The 22,921-nt window shown below is 34.0% G+C and overlaps 1 pseudogene; it reads left to right on the top strand.

Annotated features, from left to right (window-relative positions):
• The first annotated feature begins 703 nt into the window (after nt 1-703).
• On the top strand, nt 704-1,807 carry LOC108405274 (enolase-phosphatase E1 pseudogene; annotated as a pseudogene).
• The last annotated feature ends 21,114 nt before the right edge of the window (nt 1,808-22,921 follow it).

Here is a 22,921-nt window from a genome sequence, read left to right on the forward strand (position 1 = left end):
CATATATATATTTAAATTGCATACCAACAGTAATACATAGAAGGAAAGATACATAGAAATACACTGCTGTAAGAGTTTTATATCAAAGTAAAGTGATACTTGATTTGTACCAGACTTTGAGAAGTTAAAGATCAATCAATATTACATACCCTAGAATAAGAGTGAAAATTAAAATGAAATATGGTTAATAGCAGAGATGAGACAGAATCATAAGAATTGCTAATTAATAAAAACAAAAAACTAAAATTGTGAAATGTTTGAGAAATGTAAAGAACAAAAGGTAAGATGTTAGATTTAAATAAAGCTGTATTGAATATTATGTTAAATGTAAATTTTCCAAAAAAATCCAATAAAAAGAATTTGCCAGACTGGATGGATAAAGCAGTTATTCACTTTAGAATGTTTATAAGAAACCCACTTTAAATATAAAAAAATAAATTGATTAAAAATAAAACAAAAAATATTATTTATCATGGAAATGCTAAACATAAGAAGGATGAAGTGGCTCTAGCAATATCCGATGATATATATTCAGGCAAGGAAATAGTACCAGAGATGAAAATGATAACAATGATAAATGTGTTAGTTAATTAGAAAGAAATAATAATCTTAAGAATATTTCGGCAGTTCGGTATTTCAGATCCCCTGTACTTCCAGGGGCTTCTCCGTGCTTCTCCACTTCCAGGGGCATGGAGGTGGCTTCTCCAGCTAGTGCTTCTGGACGTGCGCGGTTGCCAACTCTGAGGACCCTTGTGCGGCTGTAGGAAACCTAAGACCGTGCTGGGGGCGCAGCTGGCACCGCCCTCCGCGCTCAGTACGAGTAGGCCGATTGTCGTGTTAGCCTCCGGTAGGGAAATGGTTGTGCTTTCGGTGCCCGCCGAAGTCACTGGGATCCTGTTAGATATCGAAGGTACCGCAACTCCGATTGCTTTCGTGAAGGACATTTTATTTCCTTACATCAAAGAAAATGTTAAAGATTATCTGTAGACACATTGGGAAGAAGAGGAGTGCCAGGAGGACATCAATCTTTTGAGGAAACAGGCTGAAGAGGACTCCCACCTGGATGGAGCTGTTCCTATCCCTGCTGCATCTGGGGATGGGGCAGATGAACTGCAGCAGATGATCCAGGCTGTGGTAGACAACGTCTGCTGGCAGATGTCTCTGGACCGAAAGACCATAGCCCTGAAGCAGCTGCAGGGCCACATGTGGAGGGCAGCATTCACAGCAGGATACATGAAAGCAGAGTTCTTTGAAGACGTAGTTCCAGCAGTCAGGAAATGGAGAGAAGCTGGAATGAAGGTGTATATCTATTCTTCAGGGAGTGTCGAGGCAAGGAAGCTGTTGTTCAGGCATTCCACATAGGGCAACATCCTAGAGCTTGTTGATGGTCACTTTGACACCAAGATTGGACACAAAGTGGAGAGTGAGAGTTACCGAAAGATTGCGAATAGCATTGGGTGTTCAACCAACAACAGCTTGTTTCTGACAGACGTTACTCTAGAGGCAAGTGCTGCTGAGGAAGCAGATGTGCATGTAGCTGTCGTGGTGAGGCCTGGCAATGCAGGATTAACAGATGATGAAAAGACCTACTACAGCCTCATCACATCCTTCAGCGAACTGTACCTGCCTTCTTCAACCTAGAGTTGGATTGCTAAGAAAGACCAAACTGTTCTCACAGTTTGCCCTGTAGTCTAGTTTTAATCTAATGGTAAAAGTAACTTACGTAAAAAATACATATATACACACACATCTGTATGCAGTGTATATATGTGTACGTTCAAATTACCTTCCACAAACAGTTAAGTGGGAAAAAAATTCGGTACCGTGAAAAGGAAACTTTAATTAAAGATGCTTTACGTGTAAAAATTGTTTGAAAGCACAATGCTAATCCTTACTAAGGACAAGATGTAGTTGGTAGAAGACCTACCACACTTCAGACCAAATGTGTGACATTCCTTAAGTCATGTACTCATGCGGTAGATCTGAGAAATTATTCAGAAGCCTTGTTATTTTAAAAATGAAGTATTTCAGAGACTTACTCATAATAATAGTTCATCTCCCTTTGAAATTATGAATTAGAAGACTGTAATACCTGAATTTCAAAATATTGACCTTTCTATATACAAAAACAAAGCCATTTGGTTTTGCTCCAAAAGAGAACAAAATTTGGAAAGCAAACTCACTTGACTCTTGATCCTTCAAGTATCTATTATTTAAAAAACTTCCTAATCATTCTTGTGCCCCCAGTGAGCAGTTGCCTTACCAATGAAAAAGGTACACTGAAAAAATATCTAAAATAAAAATGTGGTTCAGACTGCTTAATAAAACAGTCTGAAACCTGCCAGCTGTTACCATAAGTTTTATACTTGCCTTTGTAACTACTTGGCACAGTTTGAGAATATATGTTAATTGCTGTTTACTATTAATAAATAAAACATTTACCGAAATCAGTCCATAAGACCTAGAAGAGCCCTGGTAGGTAATATTTTCCTCTGAAAGGGATGTGTGAAATCTAAATTTTACAACAGCTTATTTATCCTGGTTAAGTTCTAATGGGATGTCATGTCAATTTCATGTTGTGATTAATAAAAACATTTTCTTCTTAAAAAAAAAAGAATATTTCACTCAGTGACAAAGCTCAAAATACGTGAAGCAAAACTAGCAGATTTAAAAAATGTAATATACAAATTGACAATTACAGTTGAATATTTCAATACTTGTCTTCATTAACTGACAAAACAAGTAGGTAGAAAATCAGTAAGTATATATAAGATATAAACAACTCTGTCATTTGACTTGCACTAATAGATATTTAAAAGCAGCATACCATGTAAAACTACAGAATACACATTCTTTATATTTCACATGGTATATTCACTCTCATAGACTAATGTTAGTCCATAATATCAAACAAATATCAAGAAAAAAATGCATATTGAGTGTGCTCTCTGGTAACAATGGAATTCAAATAGAGATCAGTAATATAAATGTACCTAGATGAAACTATTAGGTATTTGGATATCAAACAACACATTCCCATGGGACAAAGGACTTCTATAATGAAAATCAGAAAATATTTTGAACTGAATTAAAATTAAAAACACAATATATCAAAATTTGTGGGATACAACTATATGTGCTCAGAGAGGAATTTATAGTTTTGAAGTCTTATATTATTAGAGAAGAGAGACCTATCAATAATTATGCATCTACCTTGGAAAGTAGAAAAAGAAAAGCTAATTATTTCCAAAGGATTTTTTAAAATAAATAATTCAGATAATATTATCTGTAAATGGTATAGAAAAGGGACAACTAAAGGGAGAAAAATATCAATAATTTGAAGTTATTTAAAAAATATTAATAATGTTTATAGACAATTAGCTAATCTAATCAAGATAAAAAGAAAACACAAATACTAATAATGAGAGTGAAAATATCAAAAGATCAATAACATTAAAATGATTATAAGAGAATATTATAAATGACTTTATCCCAATAAATTTGAAAATTTAGATGAGATAGATTCCTTGAAAGACACAAACAGCCAAAACTGACAAAAAAATGAGAAATCCAAATTTAGCTGTCTTGAAAGAAATCAAATTTGTTACAAAATCTTCCCACAAAGAAAACAGGCCAAAATGACTATGGTGGTGAATCTATAAGAGCTTTAGGGAAGAAATAATACCATTCTTATACAAACACTTTAGAAAAACAGGAAGGGGAGCATTGTTTGATTTATTTTATAAAGCTTATATTATCTTCGTACCAAAGCCAAAAGAAGATATTCCAAGAAATGAGAAAAGTGAACAGAAATGCAAAGCCCACTAACAAAATATTAGCAAATAAACCAGTTATATATAAAAAGGAAAATAAAGATCTGTTTAACATTTGAAAATCCATTAATAGCATCCATACTAATTACAGAATAAAAGAAAATAAAGTCCTATGACCATCTCAAAAAAACTTACACCACTTTTTCACAAAATTATTTTTTTAATTAACCTCTCAACAGAACAAGAAAAAAAGGGAACATCATCAAACAGGTAAAGATCATCAATAAAATTCTTAGAGCTAGGATTGTGCATATTGGTGAAATATAAGATCAAAAGAAAGACAAGATTTCCATGTCTAACATAAGACTGGAGGAAATCAGACATACAGATCAAAAGGAAGTTTGAAATCTGTATTGGTAGATGACATGATTGTATTCAAAGTAAATTCTAAAGAATCTACTACAAAAAGCTATCACTCTCAAGTTTGCAGGATTCAGTGTCAGTATTCAATAATTCATTTATTTTCTATATATTAACAATAAACAATTTGAAGTTGAAATTTAAAGATAGTATTTCAAACATGGTCAACAATATGCAATACTTAGAGATACTCCTAACAAAGTATGTGTGAGATCCTTATGTTGGAGGGAGAGGTTGTTTCAGAAACACATGGAATTCAGAGTACCAGGTGAGGAAGGAATTTATTAAAGTCAATGACAGATTTGAATAGTAAAGGAATTTCATTGAACTACTACTCAGTGTGGGTCACATCCCCTGCTAACTCCTTAAGCCAGTGTCACCTGGTGTCCAGTGTCCAGTTGTATCTGCAGGCATGGGAATTGAGTCCCTACCACCCCAGGATTTGGGGGATCTGCAGAGCACTGGATGGACTGAGATTACGTTCTGCAAACTTCCTAGAGACAAAGAAAGAAGACTTTCAAGCAGGCTACTAAAGACCATGACTGTAAACTGCAGTTCCTTCCAAGTCACCCAGGTGATGGTAATTTGTAAGCCCAGCTCTGTGCTCTAAGCAACCGCTTCTTATTTATCTGAAATGGGACAGAGGAAGTGAAGGTTTGAGTTTCAATTTGGAAAATTAGAATGACAAAAGAAAAGTAACAAAGACATTTACCACCAGAAAAGCGCAGAGACAAAATATTATAAATTGAGCAGTGAGCCGTCTATTTAAAGCAAAAAGGTGCACACTAGGAGAAAGGGGAGTGTGGGCTATCTCAAAGAGGAGGTGCCCTTAAAGATTTAGGGTCTGGGGTTTTACAGGAGGTTGAGCATTTTCAGGAATGCGAAAATGGCCAGTTGCGGAACAGCAAAATTGTCCCAGAATGTTCTTCTGTGTTCACACATTAAGTTTCCTTTTTTTTTTTTTAACTTAACACAAGAAATATACAGCTTTGATTCTTTTCCGGTGTATCAGCTTCTGTCTGGAAGCATATCAATCAGACTGTCTGCCCTTGCCTCCAATGTGGGCTGAGCCACCATCCGTTTGATTAAAATGCAATCTTAGCTTTAAGATAGAATTCTTACGGAATAAGCTGGGCCTTTTAGTAGGTGCTAAAGTAAATCTTTCAATGGTGTGTTCTAACTGACACAGTGAAAACATAGGCTATTCTGAGATAATTTTCTTTATCTGGGGAGTATTCAAACTTCTAGGCCAAGTTGTTCCTGGCCTTCTGAGCTTTCTGTTTTTAACTGGTTAACTCTTTACGTCCCTTCTAGTGGGCTTTATTACAGTTCTTATTCTCTTTCCACTCTGCTCATATCTGTTCTCCTGCCTAACATTTACACTAAAAACAACAAAACATTGGTGAGAGGAATTGCAAAGTCTTAAGATAATTGGATAGATATACCTTTCTTACAGGCTGGGCAGCCAGCTAACTAATGTGATCAAGCTAGTAAAAGTTACTGTGAAAAGCAGAAATAATACAAAGTCCTTTATTTCATGAAGAATTTATTGTAGCAATCTGATTCAAACATTGTGTGAAAAGCAAATGCACAATGTCTACATTAGGTTTATTTCATAAAAACAAAAAGGGTTTGTTATTTTAATTATTTACAATGAAATTACACATAAAGAGATTATGGTGGAAAAGTATGATTATTTTAATAAACAAAAATGTATTTGACAAAATGCAATATAAATTCATTATTTATAAACGTCTCAATAAAGTTGGAATAAATGGTGTTTTATTGTAATATTATCCTAAACACAATATGACCATATTTATTCCAAAATGAATAAAGAATCACGGATGACTATAACTTATTTTTGGGCATATTCAGTAAATTTGTTTTTAAGGGCTTATTCAGTAAATTTGTTTTTAAGCTTAAGGATAGGAATATAAATATTACAAAGAAATAAATTTTTTACAGATTTTCTGTTGCTTCACTGCAATTCAAATTAAAACATTAACAGTTTTTAAAACACTTGAAAATACTTCTTCAAGTATTTATATGAAAGGAATAGAACTAGAACAATCAAGACTTACCTGAATACTATGGAGAGAGGGCTTGCATTATATCATATCAAGACTTTTATAAAACCATAGTATTTAATACAGTGTATAATTAGAATATATTAATAAACAAAATGGAATATTCTACTTATGGAAGAGAATAGAGAGCCAAACAGAGATGGTTTCTACACATCTGACATACAGTGAGTTAGCTTGGAAGATCAGTGAGGGAAATAAGAAATTTAAAAAAATTAAATAGAAGAGGAAAAAAATTATTGATATGAAATAAATTAAGTTGGATTCCTTTCTCACACTATTAACCCAAGTCAAATCCACATCCACATGAAATAACAAGTTAAATATCAAAAGTAGTACCTTTAAAAAAATTGATATAAAAATCAATCAGTTCCATTTCTGAGCTTGGGATATAGTACTATTAAGGGAAAAATTGTCATTTATACAGAACAAGATTAACAAGTGGGATTGCATTAAAATGAACAAGCCTCTAAACAAAAGCCACTTTATAGAAATTGAAAATACAGTTACAAACTAGAGGAAGCTATTTGTAATATATAAAACCAATAATAAATATGGAAAATTCCTACAAATCAGTAAGGAAATGATAAATAATGTAACATAAAAAATAAAAAATATATGAGAAAGTACTTTTCAAAAGAGGTAATACATATGGTTAGTGAAGATAGAAAGGAGTATTCAATCATATTTATGATTAAAAAATATGAATTGAAACCAAAATGAGATTCAATTTTTCACAATTCAAATAGCAGAAACTCAAGAAGTATGACAATACCATGTGCTTGAAAGAATGTGATTTGTCATAGTGTCTTATAAAATGTTGTTGGAATTTTTCAGATATAGCATATGGCTGTTTGGTACATTTAAAAAAATAATTTGACATTATCTTATAAATTTTAACATTCACTCCCCCTAACTATTCATGAATTTCACTTCTAAGTACATACAAAAGAAAAACAATACAAATGTATTCTAAGATAATATTCAAACATGTTAATAGCAGCACCATTCAGAGTAATAAAAATGCCCATTAACAGGAGAATGGATAAATTAAGAATGGGATATTCAAACGATGGGACATTATACAGTGCTCAGAGTACATGATCTACAGCTAGACATGATAATATAGAGTGCTATTAATATAATATCTGGTTTAAACATCTCAAGACTTTATAAAGTATACTATTTTCAGAATGTAAAAATATCTGAGACTATATACTTAATAGAATTGCCTTGAAATGTGACTAAACTAAATTTTATTGAGGATAATGATAAACACAAGATTAAGATAATGGCTACCATCGGAGGTGGGAGGTAGAGAATTGATTAGGTTAGTATTACATAAGAAATGAATTACTGTTACTTTATTATTCATGTTTGGTGAGCAGTATATAAATTTTACATTCAAAAACAAATATATACATACTCATATGTATGCAAGTGAATGATTAATTAACCAATGATAAAATATAACGATATGGATTAAAAATACAGTAATTGAGGTCTGTGCCTGAGACCTGGAGATTAAAACCAGGCACCTCTACTCTCCCCTCCCTTCCACACATAGCACAGATTCTTTATAACCTGGAAGCCTTTATATGATCATAGCTTTCTTAAGCAGTCTCTCTTTTTTTCATATGGTGGATAATATTGCATATTAGACCAGCACCGAGTCAGTTATATTTTTCAGCACTGCAGAGCCATATTTTCATGTCATGTCTTCAGTGCCTATCCATGCATTTTCTTCTCTTAATCTAGCCCATTTTCTTCATTCTTTCTAGTTCAGTTCAGCTTCTGTTTTTTTAAAAGAAGCCTCTCTGATTCTTCTAGCGCTCACAAAAGATATCAGACTCTGTGCTTCCATAATACACTTAGCTAGCTGTTTATACAGGAAAAGTGGAGTTTTCTTCACTAGACTGGAGCAGTTTGAAATCTGGAAGTGCATCTGGTTAATCTGTATGTTCCCAAATAGGTACTAAACCTGGAATGTAAGCACACATTCAATAAATACTGAATTAACTCAAGAGTAAGTGTCACCAGTGAACCTGCTAGATGAAATTTGTTGAACTATGTCCCATTCTAACTACTGCTCATTACAAAGTCTACTACCTCTGACCACCTCGAAGCTTTTCAACGATTTAGAATAGAGCTTCAGGAATTACTATGCTATAAACATAATCCCACAACTACTGTTAAAGATGGAGAGAAAAATTTAACATTGACTTATCACTGTCCCCCAGCAATCTTTCACCCCATGGTTTTAACATCTGTTGGTGATCTTTGTTTCAACAAGTTATTACATTGGACTATCTTATATATATCCTTATATATTTATTAATTGGCATTCTTCAATAAAGAAGAACTTTCCCTTCCTCCTGTCTTCTTTTATTGAGTATAAGTATAGATGGGTGGATTTTGTATTAGACCATCATTAAATGTTATTAATGATTATATTAACATTAGAACATAATTATATATCTTACATATTTATATTAATATATAGTCATACATTTCATATATAAGTATATTTTTAACATATATAAGTATGTGTTTATTATTAATATTATATTATTAGTATATTTATTATTGTTATTATTTTAATGCTATAATGCCTGAACTTAGGCCAGTGGGAGCCCCTTCAAACTGACTCCTTTTCTTTTTGACATGATGCCATTTTGCTGAGCACTTCATATACATATATATTTCATAATGATGTTTCAGCTTCAGATATACAACATGTCAATTTTCTTTCTTCTCTTTCTCTGTCAGTAAAGATTATGGCTCCAACATTATCAGTATGTTTATTCATTTGAACTTTCACACAGTAGAGATGAAATGGTTTCAGAAATACAAAATGAATACCACAACAATCAATATTGTTTTGCAGTTTTTATTGAATGGTATGTTATTCATTTTTAAGTAAGACTATGTCCCAATAAAGGTGTCCAATCAAAGTAGTTTTCAAAAATGACATAATTTACCTCCATGTGTTTATGTAAATGTGATATAAATTGGGTAGAGTTTGTAATAGGACTTATTTGTATTCAAGTTCAGGATTTGCATTTGGGGGATACATTTAGGTCTTTTTTCACCATTATATTATTATTTCTGTTATATAATTGTCATATCACATGTTTTTAGTATGTTTTAAGCAAACCAAATGTCATTTTCAAGAACTGAAATATCACTAATCTTGAATATTTTGACATTTCATTTGAAACTCTCCATTTATTTTTCTATGATCCTCTACATCAATGTTTATTCTTTATTATTCCAGACAATGCAAGTATTTCAGGTTTTCTTTTCTTCTTTTGTTTTGAATAATTGGCTGGATTTTTTCCCTATAATTCCATGAAATGCCAATATGTATTTGAATTTGAAATGTAAAAATATCCTTCAAGAATTTTAAAAGTGTAAGTATGGTTGACATACAACATTACATTGGTTTTAGATATGCAGCATAGTAATTCAATGTTGGCCTACATTAAAAAATGGTCATCCTTATAGGTATAGTTACCATCTGTCACCACGCCATTATTACAGTATTATTGACTATATTCTCTATGCTGTACCTTACATCTTCATGACTTCTTCATTTTAAAGATGGAAATTTATATCTTTATGAGTCCTCTTCATCTATTTCACTCATCCTCTCTCACTCCCCTTCTCTCTGACAACCACCAATTTGTTCTGATGTTTATGAACCTGTTTTTGTTTTGTTTTATTTGACTTTTTATTTTTTTTAATTCTACATATAAGTGAAATCATATCTTTCTCTGTCCAACTTATTCCACTTGACATAATATCCTCTAGACTCATCCATGTGCTCACAAATGACAATAATCTCCTCTTGCTTATGATTAATGTTCCTATATATATATATATGTGCGTGTACATATATATATATGTGTGTGTGTATATATAATGTGTGTGTATATATATATGCACATATACATATACATATATATATATATGTTTGTATAGCATCTTCTTCATCCATTCATCTATTGGTGGACACTTAGGTTGCTTCCATATCTCGGCTGTTGAAATAATGCTGCAGTGACCATAAGGGTGCATATATTATTTCTAATCAGTATTTTCATTTTCTGTGGGTAAATACCCAGAAGTGGAATTACTAGGTGGTATGGTATTTTTATTATTAATAAATTATTATTAATTATTTTATTATTAATTTTATTATTAATTATTATTAATTATTATTAAGTATTCTCCATACTGTTTTCCATAGTGACTGCACCAATTTATATTCTCACCATCAGTGCACAAGGGTTCCCTTTTCTCCATATCCTTGCCAACATTTCTTATTTCTTGTCTTTTTGATAACAATCATTCTAACATGTGAGGTGATATCTCCTTGTGGTTGTGATTTGTACTTCCCTAATTAGTGGCGTTGAGCAAGGAACTTTTCATGTGTCTCTCAGCCATCTCTATGTCTTTTTTGGAAAAATGTCTATTAAGGTTTTCTGACTACTTTTTAATTGATTTGTTTTTGGTTCTGAGTTGTATGAAATTATTGACCCTTGAACAATGAAAAGGATAGGAGTTCCAATCTCCCAAATGATTTAAAATTTGTGTATACCCTTTGACTCCCCCAGAACTTAACTACTAGTAACCTATTATCGATCAAAAGCCTTACCATTATAATGAACAGTTGATTAACAAATAGTTTGTATGTCATATATATCATATACTGTGTTCTAATGATAAAATAAGTTAGAGAAAGAAAATGTTTTTTCAAATTGTTCAAAATCGCCTATAAATTTATTGAAAAAATATCCACATATAAGTGGACCCATGCAGTTCAAACAGATGTTGTTCAGGGTCAACTGTATATTTCAGATATTAATCCCTTATCAGATACATCATCTACAAACCTCTTCTCCCATTCAGCAGATTGCCCTTTCATTTTGTTGATGGTTTTCTTCGTGGTACAAAAGCTTTATAGGATTACTTGTTCTAGTTCTGTGAATTTTAAGAAATTTAAGTCCCACCCTCATATTGAATATAATCTTCCTTAATATTGTTTCTGTGTATATACATTCATATATATGTATGTATGTGCATATGTATGTATATATATATAATACAAATATATGTATATACACATTTGCATTATGTATACCTCTGTTTTTGAACTAATTATTTCACTTTCAAAAGTGTTTATAATATTCAGGTATGTGTTGATTTTTAAAAATGTGAAGTAAATTATTTTAATGATTTTAAGAGATACAGAATGCAAACACTGAGCTATTTCAAGAGGAGTCCATTTGCTTTCTTCCTTGCAACCTACTTAGTACCTGTTTGAAGTACCATATTTCTCATTTATTATTGACAATCAAATGCCAATAATCTCTCTCAAAGCCTCAAATTGTCTATTGGAAAAAAATGGTTTTCTTTACGTTCTGAATCAAAGAGCTGTGTAAATTGGATGTTTTTAGATTGTTGTCCAAATTCACCATGTATTTTCCTTCTGTTCCTTTGGTCTTAAAGATCTGAATTTGTCTTGGTGAAGCAGCATGTGGCAAGACTGAAGCATAAATTATACCATGTCACTTTTCAGGGAGTAAAAATGACAATGGTATGTTATTCAAAGTATGGTTTTAGCTACAATATCTATTTAATCTTGCAGTTGTTTTACTTTGTTTTGTCCTCTACTTTTCCCAAGAGAACATTCTTTTTTTAAAGGTGGAAACATCACTGCCTGGTAAGTTAACAGAAATAAGGCCTTTTACTGGCAGTATCACTTGAAATATTTCTTTAAAGCTTTAAAGGATAATTTAAAGGCAATCTAAGTTTGTAAACATAACTCTATTTCCAAAATAAGTACATAAAAGTGAAAAAATATAAGTTTTAAGTATTGCCAATTCATATCATATTTAAATCAAGGACTACTGAATAGAACTCTAAAATGAATATGCCTGGACTTTTAGTATATATGATGGTCTTTTGATGTCCCAACTTGACAGTCACCAGTGATGCAATCAAACCCTAATCTATGTGTTGGTCTGAAGGTATTTTATAGATGTGATAAAAATGCATGATCAGTAGATTTTTAAGGACGTTAACCTAAATAATATGAGTAGATCTGATTCAACCAGTTGAAAGCATTAAAAGCAAAGCTGCGATTTTCCTGAATAAGAAAAAAAAAATGCTGTGTACAGCAGCTTCAGCTCATGCCCACGAGTCCCAGCCCGCCCTTTGTGGCAGCCTGCCCTGTGGATTTTGGATAACTCCACAATCCCATAAGCCATGTTATTGCAATAAATATTTAAGAATATATCTCCTACTCATTCTTCTCTGGTTGGACTATGAGTAATGCAGATTTTGGTATTCAAAGTGGTTCTACATTTCTTTTTATTTCCTTTTCATTAACTTCTGTTTTGAATTATCCATATTACCACTTCACTTCACTTTTTAAAAAATATTTTGGAATAATCATGCATAGAGATATTAAATTAAGACATTTTAAATACTTTTTTCTGATGTTTCCTATTAACTTCAAGTATATTATGCATACCTCTTTCAAAAGAGTTGTTCAAATTCTATACCATGCCATGATTATTTTTCTTTTCACTGCATCTACTTCATTCAAAACTACATTCATATTTATTTAATAATTTAAAATTTAGTATGTGAGTGAATCGATTCCCACTATTAATAGTATTGAAGCTGGGATTACCCGTTGGGCCATAACAAAAAACTAATGCAATTTATCAAGAACATATGTTAAGACAGTGATGTTAATGACTAGTTTAACACCAAAGAATGAATAGAAATATTGTATTTTCCAATGAGACACATTGCAGTTTCAAAAATCATTTATAATCATTCATAAGAACTTTAAAAAAGTCAAACACATCAAATTAATATGCTGAAAATAATGATGGATTAAAAAGAAACACATGATGTCTGTTACTGTAAAAAGTTCTAGGAATCAGCAAATTCAGATCAAATTGTTAGACAATACACTTGAAGTAACATCATTAAGAACATTTTGAACAACAGATATTCAGAAGAAGTAATGGACTTGATTTATAAAATAAAATCCTATGATAGAACAATTATATTTTAATTGCCTATTAGAGGCATAACTGGTTTATCCCTTCATTCAATTAATATTACTAGGGCACCTATTACATTCTTGGTGACTGGGCATACTCTCCCAGGAGGGCAAAATGTGGCTGAAGTGGTGGAAGAGAAAATAACAAAATAAACTAACTTTAAGTCATATAAAATAAATTATAGTATACTAACAAAATGGTATTTCTTTCTAAAGAAAAGTAAAATGTTTCATTTAAGAGAAACAAAGTCACTGTAACTACTGGTTGTGTACCAGAAACCAGAGACCCTTGATCTGGTCCTTTTACAGAATTTGGAATCCCTGGCTAGCTATTTAATTGCTGAATTTTGAAATGGACTCTTGATGGACAAATTAAAATTCTTGCCAGATTCTGAAGTACAACCATAGATCAAAAGGAAGGCACTCAGTAAGTGTAGTATATATACATTTTGTTTAGGAAAGTGACAGTCCATTGAAGAGAACTGAAAGAAGCTTACAGTTTAGACACTAGAGTATGCCCCTGATCCTTGTCCCTTGTCTCCTAGTTTGGAACTCCAGAATGGATGAAATGAGTCCACAGAGGCACCAAGCCAACAGGAGAATACTGTTGGTGAGAAAAACAGATCCTAAGAACACCATTCACCGTTTACTCTCTGAGCCCTTGGCTCCTTTACCTACTAGAAGCCATGGTAAGCATCCATTAAATCCTCACAGATCTGAATGGGGCACTAATGGTAACTGAACTTGAAAATCAACATTCCTGGTAGCAACTCATCATGAAAAATATAAAGATATCTCAGGCAAGAGAAAATGGGCTATACTGCATAAACTGAAGTCTGATAGGTAAATTATTTTGGAAATGATGGTTTCTAAAAAGATTAAACTAAATCCAAACCTTCTCAAGAAATACGGTTTATATGTATGTCAGTAATATGAAGTCACATATAATGGCATGTAGTAACACTTGTAATGTCTCGCCTTTTTAAATTTTATTTGTCTTTCCCTTTTGCTGTTAATTAGTCTAGCTAAAGGTTTGTCAATTTCTTTATCTTTTCAAAAAAAGCAGTTTAGTTTTTTTAACATTCTGTATTATTTTCCTGTTATATCTTACATTTATTTCTTCTATGATCTTTATTTCCTTCCTTCTACTAATGTTGGTCTAAGTTTATTCTTCATTTTCTGATTCCTTGAGTTATGAAGTTACATTGTTTCTTTGATGTCTTTCTATTTTCTCAATATATATGCATTTTTTTGGTACGAGCTTCATTCTTAGAACTGTTTTTGTGGCATCCCATAGGTTTTGGCGGGCCATATTTACATTTTAAATTATGTTGAAATTTTTTTAAATCTCCCTTTTGATCCCTTTGTCCTATTGGTTATTCAGGATGTGTCATTTAGTTTCCCCATGCTTTTACATTTTCCAGGTTTCCTCTTGTTGATTTCTAGTTTCGAATTACTGTGCTCAGAAAAGATCATTTGTATGATTTCAATCTTTGTAAGATTCGCTAAAACTTGTTCCATGCCTTATCATATGATCCATCCTGGAGATTATTCCCTGTGTAGTTGAGAAGAATGTGTTGTTCTCGGATGAATGTCCTACAAATATTTTTCAAGATCATTTGGTCTAATATGTAGTTCAAGTTCAACATCTCCATGTTGAATTTCTGTCTGAATATCTATTCCTTGCTGAAAGTGGTACATTGAAGTTTTCTACTATTAATATGTTGTTGTCTGTTTCTCCCTTCAGAACATATTAGCATTTGCTAAATACATTTATATTTAGGAAATTCTATGTTGGTTGCATATATATTTATGACTTGTATCTTCCTGATGAATTGACCCCTTTATCATTATATAATGTCCTTATTTGTTTCTTATCACCACTTTGGCTTAAAATCTATTTTGTCTGATAAAAGTACACCTAACTAGGGATCAATTCAAGGTGGGGGCGTGAGAGGTCAGACAGAGAACTCCTCCCAAAACCACATAGAGTATGAAAATATAGTTAATACAACTAATCCTAAAACAGCAACAGGAGGAAGACTGCAACAGACTACATACACCTGGAGAACAGAGCAGACCTCATGAAACAGGATAACATACCAAAGCCTTCATCCAGCAAGACTCAGGCCCTACCCCGACCCCAGATCACCAGTGGGAGGAAGATAAATGGACTGGGATGGGTGGAAGCCTGATACTGATAAACACCCAGCCCTAGAGATATGATTTGGAACACAAACCTATGTTGTGTGGTGCTCTGGAGGTTGGTAGGGTTGGGAAGCTGGGACAGGCAGAGTGCTTGAGAGACTGAGATTCCAGCCGTTTGTGGAGGACAGGGATCCACATCTGGCCACTGTGGGACAAAGGAAAGGCAGACAGTCTGAGAGGCTTCCTAGCAGCCAGAGGGCTGCTGAAGGGGTGGGGTTTGCACAGAGCTTGCTGCGTAGGAGAAGGGATTGGTAGACAAGGTTGTCTGGGTGCTCTCTGCCCAGCAGGTTGGGAAATTTGAAGAGCTTCAGGTGCTCCATCCCCATGGCTAGCTACTCAGCTTTGAGGCCTGCCACTGTGACACGCAGCCTGTTGCAACTTCCTTGTGGCCTGCCGGCACTGGCCCGCAAACCAGCAGTCACAGTGATGGCATCACAGTGAGAGAGAGGCCCCACCTACAATAGCTAGAGACACAAAGCACAGAGGCTTACACCTGTGTGCTCAGCCCACTGGCTCTGACATTGGAGACAGGCACTGCAGCTGGGAAGCAGGAAACAGCTCTTTCTTCCCATCAGGAACCAGCACCACTCCCCTGTGATCCCCAATCTCACTCCATGGGCTGAACATCTCCAGAGACTAGAGCTTCTGTGCACTAGAGGGCACCACATGGAAATATGAAACTGCAAAGGAACCTGGTTCAGAACAAATTCTCACAAACCCCAGAAAAAGAGCCAAATGAAACTGACCTCACCAAACTTTCCTGAAAGAGAGTTCAAAATAAAAATCATAAACATGCTCATGGAGATACAGAAAAATATTCAAGAACTCAGGAACAAATTTAAGATGGAGATTCAATCATTAAGAAATTCCATATCTGAAATGAAACATACAATGGAGGGATTCCAAGGAAGACAACATCAAGACATATAATAATTAAAATGGCAAAGATCAAGGATAAAGACAGACTTTTAAAAGCAGCTAGAGAGAGAAAAAAGATTACATACAAAGGAAAACCCATCAGGCTATCATAAGACCACTCAACAAAACATTACAGGCCAGAAGGAAGTAGCCTGATATATTTAATGCAATGAAAAAGAAGGGCATCAAACCAAGAATACTCTACCCAGCAAGGTTATCATTTAAATTTGAAAGAGGGGTTAAACAATTTCCAGATAAGCAAAGGCTGAGGGAATTTACCTCCCACAAACAACCTCTACAGTGCATTTTGGAAGGACTGCTACAGATGGAAGTATTCCTAAGACTTAAAAGCTGTCACCAGGAGAAATAAAACCAAAGCAAAGTAGAACAATTAATTACTAAGCAAATGCAAAATCAAATTAACTACTTACTCCCAAAGTCAATCAAGGGAGAGACAAAAAGTATAGAATATGATACCCAGTAGATAAAGAATGGAGGTGGAAGAAAAAGGAGGAAAAAAAAAACCCTTTAGGTTGTGTTTGTAATAGCATACTAAGTGAGTTGAATTAGGCTGTTAGATAGTAAGGGAATTACCCTTGAACCATTGATAACCATGAACCTAGAGTCTGCAATGGTGATGTGTACATACATATGGATAATCACCCTAAATGTAAATGGTCTGAATGCAGCAATCAAAAGACACAGAGTCACTGAATGGATAAAAAAATAAGACCCATCTATATGCTGCCTACAAGAGACTCACTTCAAACCCAATACACAGACTGAAAGTAAAAGGGATGGAATAAAGATTTTTCATGCAACTAACACACAGAAAAAAGCAGGAGTTGCAGTACTTGTATCAGACAAAAATAGACTTCAAAACAAAGAAAGTAATAAGAGACAAAGAAGGACATTACATAATGATAAAGGGGTCAGACCAACAAGAGGATATAACTATTATAAATATATATGCAACCAATACAGGATCACCTACATATGTGACACAAATACTAACAAAATTAAAGGGGGAAATAGAATGCAATGCATTCATTTTAGGAGACTTCAACACACCACTCACTCCGACGGACAGATTAACCAGGCAGAAAATAAGAGACAGAGGCACTGGAAAATGTATTAGAATAGATGGACCTAACAGAGGTCTACAGAACACTCCATCCAAAATCAACAGGATACACATTCTTCTCAAGAGCACATGGAACGTTTTCAATAATAGATCATATACTAGACCACAAAAAGAGCCTCAGTAAATATAAAAAGATTGAAATTGTATCAACCAGCTTCTCATATCACAAAGGCATGAAACTAGAAATAAATTACACAAAAAAAATGAAAAAGCCCACAAACACATGGAGCCTTAATAACATGGCCCTAAATAATCAATGGATCAATGACCAAAGAAAAACAGAGATCAACCAATATATGGCTCCAAGATATATTGGACACCAATAATTCAACACCAATAATTCAACACCACAAAATCTGTGGGACAACGTGAAGGCCATACTAAGAGGGAAGTATATTGCAATACAGGCCTACCTCAGGAAAGAAGAACAATCCAAATTGAACAGTGTAAACTCACAATTAATGAAACTAGAAAAGGAAGAACAAATGAAGCCCAAAGTCAGTAGTAGTAGGGACATAATAAAGTTAGAGCAGAAATAAATAAAGTCGAGAAGAATAAAACAGTAGAAAGAATCAATGAAAGCAGGAACTGATTTTTCAAGAAAATAAACAAAATAGATAACCCCCTATCAAGAAAAAAAAAAGTATACACACATAAACAGAATCAGAAATGAGAAAGGAAAAATCGCTACAACACAGAAATACAAAGAATTATGAGAGAATACTATGAAGAACTATGTGATAACAAACTGGATTACCTAGAAGAAATGGACAACTTTCCAGAAAAATACAACCTTCCAAGGCTGACCAAGGAAGAAACAGAAAATCTGAATAGACCAATTATCAGCAATGAAATTGAATCAGTAATCAAAAAACTACCCAAGAACAAAACCCTCAACCAGATGGTTTGTTTCACTGTTGAATTTTATCAAACATTTAGTCAAGACCTAATACCCATTCTCCTTAAAATGTTTCAAAACGTAGAGGAGAGAATACTCCCAAACTCATTCTATGAGGCCAACATCAATCTAATAACAAAATCAGAGAAAGACACCACAAAAAATGAAAATTACAGACCAATATCCCCAATGAACATAGATGCAAAAATACTCAACAAAATATTAGCAAGCCAAATTCAAAAATACATCTAAAAGATCATTCATCATGATCAAGTGGGATTCATCCCAGGAATGAAAGGAAGGTAAATTATTCAAAAATCCGCCAACATCATCTACCACATCAACAAAAAGAAACACCAAAACCACATGATCATCTACATAGATGCTTGAAAAGCATTTGACAAAATTCAATATCTATTCATGATAAAGACTCTCAACAAAATGGATATAGAGGGAAATTACCTCAACATAATAAAGGCCATATATGACAAACACACAGCCAACATTATACTTAACAGCAAGAAGTTGAATGTTTTTCCTTTAAGATCAGGAACAAGAGAAGGATGCCCACTCTCCCCACTTTTATTCAACATAATTTTGGAGGTCTCAGGCACAGCAATCAGACAACACAAAGAAATAAAATGCATCCAGATTGGCAAGGAAGGAATTATACTGTCCCTGTTTGCAGATGACATGATTACTGTCTGTAAAAAATCCTAAAGAATTCTCTCCAAAACTACTAGATCTAATATCTGAATTCAGCAAAATTGTAGGATACATAAATAATACACAGAAATCTGCTGCATTCCTATACATTAACAATGAATTAGCAGAAAGAAAAATCAGGAAAACAATTCCATTCACAAATGCATGAAAGAGAATAAAATACCTAGGAATAAACCTAACCAAGGTACTGAAAGATACACACTCTAAAAACTATAAGACACTCATGAGAGACATTAAAGAAGATACCAATAAATGAAAATACATCCCGTGCTCATGGACAGGAAGAATTAATATTGTCAAAATGGTCATCCTGCCTAAAGCAATCTATAGATTCCATGGAATTCCTATCAAAATACCAACAGCATTCTTCTATGAACTAGAGAAGATCATTCTAAAATTCATATGGAACCACAAAAGACCTCGAATACCCAAAGCAATCCTGAGAAGGAAAAATAAGGCAGGGCAGAATTATGTTCCCTGACTTCAAGCTCTACTACAAAGCCACAGTAATCAAGACAATTTGGTATAGGCACAAGAACAGACCCATAGACCAATGGAACAGACTAGAGAGACCAGATATAAACCCAAGTATATATGGTCAATTAATATATGATAAAGGAGCCATGGACATACAATGCATAAATGATAGCTTCTTCAACAGCTGGTGTTGGCAAAATTGAACAGCTACATGCAAGAGAATGAAACTGGATCATTGCCTAACCCCATACACAAAAGTAAACTCAAAATGGATCAAAGACCTGAATGTAAGTCATGAAACCATAAAACTCTTAAAAGAAAACATAGGCAAAAATCTCTTGAATATAAACATCAGCAACTTTTTCCTGAATGCTTCTCCTCAGGCAAGGGAAACAAAATATAAAATGAAAAAATGGGACTACATCATGTTAAAAAGCTCTGTACAGCAAAGGACACTATCAGTAGAACTGAAAGGTGTCCTACAGTATGGGAGAATATATTTCTAGATGTCATATCTGACAAGGGGTTAACATCAAAAATATATAAAGAACTCATATGCCTCAACATCCAAATAGCAAATAACCCTATTAAAAAATGGGCAGAGGATATGAACAGACAATTCTCCAAAGAAGAAATTCATATGCCCAACAAGTACATGAAAAGATGCTCCACATGGCAAATTATCAGGGAATTGCAAATTAAAACCACAATGAGATATCACTTTCAGCCAGTTAGGATGGCCAACATAGAAAAGAATAGGAACAACAAACGCTGGCGAGGTTGTGGAGAAAGGGGAACCCTCCTATACTGTTGGTGGGAATATAAACTAGTTAAACCATGTGGAAAGCAGTATAGATGTACCTCAAAAAACTAAAAATTGAAATACCATTTGACCCAGGAATTCCACTCCTAGAAATTTACCCTAAGAATGCAGTTTCCCAGTCTCAAAAAGACATATGTATCCCTATGTTTATCACAGCACTATTTACAATAGCCAAGAAATGGAAGCAACCCAAGTGTTCATCAGTAGATGAATGGATAAAGAAGATGTGGTACATATACACAATGGAATATTATTCAGCCATAAGAAGAAAACAAATCCTACCATTTGCAACAACATGGATGGAGCTGGAGGACATTATGCTCAGTGAAATAAGCCAGGCAGAGAAAGACAAATGCCAAATGATTTCACTCATCTGTTGAGCATTAGAACAAAGCAAAAACTGAAGGAACACAGCCACAGAGTCACAGAACCCAAGAATGGACTAACAGTTGACAAACGGAAAGGGATGGGGGTGGGTGGGTGGGAAGGGAGGGAGAAGGGAAATAAGGGGCATTATGATTAGCACACATAATGTAACAGGAGGGCACAGGAAAGGCAGTATATACAGAGAAGACAAGTAGTGATTCTATAGCATCTTACTACCCTGCTGGTCAGTAGGGGGGTATGTGGTGGGGACATAATAATGGGGGGAATCTGGTAACCACAATGTTGCTCATGTAATTGTATATTAATGATACCAAAGTAAAAATTAAATAAATAAATAAAGTAGACCTAACTACACTTTCTTTTTGTTTCCATTTGTGTAAATTATCTTTTTCCATGCTTCTACTTTTTGCCTACATGTGTCCTTAAATCTGAAGGGAGTCTCTTATAGGCAGTATATAATTCAGTCTTGATTTTTTTGTTTGTTTGTTTTGTTCATTCATCTTCTGTGTAACTTTTAATTGCTGAATTCAATCCGTTTATATTTAGAATAATTATTGATATATAAGGACTTAGGAATGCCTTTTTTACTAATTGCTTTCTGGCTGTTTTTTAGTTTCCTTGTTTCTTTTTCCTCTGCTTCTGCCTACCTTTGTAAACTGGTGATTTTCTGTGGTATTATTCTCTTTTCTCCTTCTTTTATTTTGGGAATCTAGTGTGGTTTTCTTCTTTGTGACTACTGTGAAATTTACATAGACACTTTATAGATTAAATAATCCATTTTATGTTGATAGCAATTTAACTTCAATTGCATACATAAGCTCCACTCTTATACCCCCTCTTTTATATTTTAAATGACATGATTATCTTTTATATTGTGTATTAATTAACAAATTATAGTAGCTATTGATATTTTTAGTATTTTTCTTTAATCCTTATACTACACTTAAATGGCTAACACCATCTTACTACAGAATTAGTTTTCTAAATCTGACTATATATTTACCTTTACCAGTGTGTTTTATACTCTCATGCTTTCATTTCACTAGTGTCTTTTCATTTCTGTTTGAAGAACCTCTTTCATGTTTCTTTCAAGGTAGGTCTGTTTGTGATAAATTCCCAGCTTTTGTTTGTCTGGAAAAGTCTATTTCTTCTTTATATCTGAGGATAGCTTTGCTTGATGGATACTATTGGCTGGCTTTTTTTTTCTTTCAGCACTTTGAATATATGCTTTCATTCTCTTCTGGCGTGAAGGGTTATTGCTGAGTAATCCACCCAGAGCCTAATGGACGGTTCTTTTGATGGCTCCATTATAGTGTGTCTTGGAGGTGTTGTTGCACTGAGATAACAGGGCGTTCTACTGGCTACATGTCCAAGGCTCTCCTCAGGTTTAGGAAGTTCTCAGATACTATTTTTTAAAATAAACTTTCTGTCCCCTTCTGTCTTTCATTCCCTGAAATCTCAATTATTTTAATATATGAACGTCTGATGGCATCTCATAGGTCCAACATATTTTTTTTGTCTCTTACTAGAATCTCTCAGAGGCTCATAGGCAGACTTCCTGCTGGAAGTCCTAAGTGAAGTCTGCAGAAAATGTATGTCTTCAATGGCCTTTGATACTCTTGCATGTCTCTTTCCTGATCTGCTCCCTCCTCTCAGTCAGGGAGGTTCCACCTCAGTTCTGTGGATAAGCTAGAGACAAACTGGTTTCCCCAGCAGTGTCCTGCACACCTGAGCAAGCCACGCTCTGCCTCACTGCTGCCCCTTCCCCAGGATGAGACGTTACCACTGCCGGTTCTATCCAACACTGTGCTGCCTTGGGGAAGGTGCCTGCTGGCACATTTCCTCTTACCATCTCTAAGGTGTACAAACTCTCTTATTTCTTTATTTACTTTTTGCTCCAGTGGACAGTTATAATCTCCTCTTGGGAAGGATGAAATTCTGCAAAGTCTTTCTCATCATGGGTTTCTGCCCAAGTTGAC

The sequence above is a fragment of the Manis javanica genome, chromosome 3, assembly GCF_040802235.1.
Source record: "Manis javanica isolate MJ-LG chromosome 3, MJ_LKY, whole genome shotgun sequence".
Taxonomy (NCBI): domain Eukaryota; kingdom Metazoa; phylum Chordata; class Mammalia; order Pholidota; family Manidae; genus Manis; species Manis javanica.